Source organism: Fukomys damarensis, unplaced genomic scaffold (genome assembly GCF_012274545.1).
Source record: "Fukomys damarensis isolate Sample0158 unplaced genomic scaffold, DMR_v1.0_HiC HiC_scaffold_24, whole genome shotgun sequence".
Lineage (NCBI taxonomy): Eukaryota > Metazoa > Chordata > Mammalia > Rodentia > Bathyergidae > Fukomys > Fukomys damarensis.
In genome coordinates this window covers 39769492-39772793 of record NW_022900936.1, presented here as the reverse complement: position 1 = coordinate 39772793, position 3302 = coordinate 39769492, and the positions used below count along the sequence as shown (strand labels likewise).

Here is a 3302-nt window from a genome sequence, read left to right as displayed (position 1 = left end):
AAAAAAAAAAAAAAAAAAAAAAAAAAACAAGAAGAAACTTTCTATAGATTCAAACATTCGACCACCAAAGAGATATTAAGATTCCCTGCTCCACACTGTAGCATACCTCTCTCTTGTTGAGGGCCTGCACTCTAATTCTTTGACTGTGTACTTTCAAATTTTACCTATTAAATCCCCTTTATACCTCTTACTAATGCATCCTAAAAATTGTTTTGCCATGACTGAAGTCAGCTTACCTGCAACTGATTTCTCCGGTAGGGTAGGTTTAGGTTCTACATCTCTGCCTTGGGAACATCTTTGGACCCTGTTTCATGACAATACTAGTCTCTGTGCTCTTCACCCTGTAGGGAGGGAGAGAAAGACAGAAAAAAGGAAGAGAGGAAGCAAAGGACACAGGAGAGATAAGATTCACTATTAATCTGGAAGAGATAAGATTCACTATTAGCTATTAGTCTGGAAGATATGCAATTGAATTTTTCTACTACAAAAATTCAATTTAATCTTTGAAATAAATATCTGATGAATTGATCTTTATTTCACAGTGTATCCAAGCTAATTTTTCTATGTTTTTCCATAATATATAGCTCCGGAATGAAACATATATTAAATCATTCAGTTTAATGATCAACTATAGTATACTGTTCGTTCTTCTTCAAATGAATATTATAATCAATCCTGAGCCTATCTTACAACAAATACGTACCTTTGCAAAACTTTTTTAAAATTCCATCCCACTATAAACTTCCATTATCTGGCTGAGAAATAGTGGTAGGTTACCATAACTTGACACCCTTTATATCATGACTTTAATGCAACAGGGTCATTCAGATCCAAGTGACATTACAGCAGCAATTGTATTGGTCTCTCCCTTGTGTTAGTCATTATCTTTGGTCATTCTATTTAAATGCATCATTTAGTTTGACAGCAAAGTGTATGACAGAATAAAAGGGAACTTGGGGGTGAAAAAACATGTCTAAGTCAGACTGATTTAACATCACATAACTTCAAGGTTAACTCTGCAGAATCAGTTGTTACTTTGCCATGTCTCTTTTACCAAGAAGAATACTGGCATGGCTAAACTGGCTCATTCAACCTTGAGGGTTAAAGAAACAAAAGGATAGGCTGCAAACATCTTTAAGGATATATAGACAGAAAGCAACAATTGTTAAACACATGCAATAAAACTTGAATGATATTCAATAATATACTTCAAACATATAAAGCAGGAAAACTAGTTAGGATTTTAACTTTATTCTTAACATAAATGTGTAAGTTTTAAATTATACAGACTAAAGCTTAATGGTTTTTATCACTAATAAGTTACACAATTTTGAGGGGGAAGTGATTATATTGATTAGTACTACTATATACATTTTAAAAACTGAGATTAATACCTGCTCACAAAGTTACTTATAAGGATTAGTAAAGTAAAATTTTTACTTAGCACTGAAAATACATGTCAGTGAAGAAGGTAAGTGGCATGATTATTTTTAACTAATAAGTGAAATGATAATTTTTAGTCAATATTAACATTTAAGTTCAAGATTAAAGTTAAGGTACTGGTGATTATTTCTCTATTCTTTTTTTGTTGATGTAAAATTCAGATGTATCTTCAATCAACATCTATATATCTCTGCCTTAAAATTGCAGTAATGCAAATTTCACAGGAAATACCACATACACATACATGATTCTGTACAAACTAAACTGCTGTGTGTGAATGTGTGACCTATGTAGTATGAATCTACAGTTGGAATTGCAAAAGCATATGATTGCCTAAATTCTTCCACCAAAAACTTACTCTTTAAATTAATAAAAAAACATTCTTAAAAATCTGGACACCTAATATATCCATAACTATAAGATATTTATAGTTCAGTGAAACTGAGATTTTCCATTTTCTCATTGAGAACAGGAGAGGACACCTAGGAGTAACACAGGATATCATAAAACAGTATGAGTGAGGTTATTAATACCTTGGCATGAAAATAGGGTTAGCAACAGATTCAGGAGTAGAAAGAAAGAGAATACACACACACACACACACACACACACACACATATTCATTTATATATAGACATATATTTACATATGTAGCATATATATTTACATATATATTTTATTGTATATATCTTACAATTTTGCCTAGAGGTTTCATAAACTTGGGTTACAACAAAATCTTGATGTGTTTGATACTTGTGAAGTATAATTACATAGGTGTGAGTAAATCTGCACTGAGTTCTCTCAGGACCCAGAGGCATCTTGTAACAAAGGAAACCTCAGAGAGGAATTGCTGAGAATGTGGCAGAACTGACATCACCTGCAATTTATTACTAATCCTCATTTCTTTAATCTAGTTCAATCTAGTGGATTCACAAAATCAATCATTTCTTTGCAGTTAATTTCAGTCTTTTCAGTTTATGGCTTGGTTCTTCAGTCTTTTTGCTCCCTAAGCTACTTTCTAAGATGCTGTATTTTAGAGTGGGAAAACTACTTACAAAGGTTTACATCCTATTTCATAGGTTTTACTGGCTACATTATCTGTTTCATAACTGCTGAGCTCTGCAGTTACAGCAAGAAAGAAACCAAAGACAATATGTAAAGGAATGGGTGTTACCATGTTCTAACACTTCATTTATATGAAATTGAATATTTATAAAATATGTAAATGTTACAGAAGAATTTGATTCTTTTCCAACCATTTAAAAATGATAACACTTTTTTTTTTTTTTTTTTTTTTTTTTGTACTGGGGATCGAACTCAGGTCTTTGCATTTGTGAGGGAGGCACCAGAACCACTGAGCTAAATCCCCCACCTGAAAACACTATTCTTAACATACAAGATATACAAAAGCAGTTGGCCTGCACTATCTGGATAGTGGTCTGCAGTTTGCTGACATCTAGTATATTGAGTACTGAGTGATAACAGTTTAGATGATCTTGGGTTAGGCCATTTGTCCAGAATTAGCCTATTTGTTCTGTGGCCACACCCCATGATCCCAAAATTCTTGGCTTAATGTCAACCCCCAAAGATTTTCCAAACCTATTTTGCTTCCTCTCTGCTCCCTGCTTATCTAGATGCCTTGGACTCTCCACCATATCTTTCACTGTGTCTTCATTCCTAAATTCTTTCCACCACCCTAAGACTTTAAACCTGCTTTCATGCACTCTGGAACTAAGAGGAAAGCAACATTTAAATGAGACATTCTCACAACCAGACCCAACCACCTCCTCTCTTTTTTTTTTTAATTGAGTTTATTGGTACATTTTAGGTATACGGTACAGTTACCTTCATTATTGGGA

The 3302-nt window shown here is 33.3% G+C and overlaps 1 long non-coding RNA gene across 1 annotated transcript in view; it reads right to left on the bottom strand.

Annotated features, from left to right (window-relative positions):
• LOC104847464 overlaps positions 1-335 on the bottom strand; it is a 4232-nt gene extending 3897 nt beyond the window's left edge. The window contains exon 1 of the long non-coding RNA XR_776164.2: positions 237-335. This is a non-coding gene — a long non-coding RNA (uncharacterized LOC104847464). The remainder of the gene's footprint in view (positions 1-236) is intronic.
• Between the last annotated feature and the right edge of the window lie 2967 nt (positions 336-3302).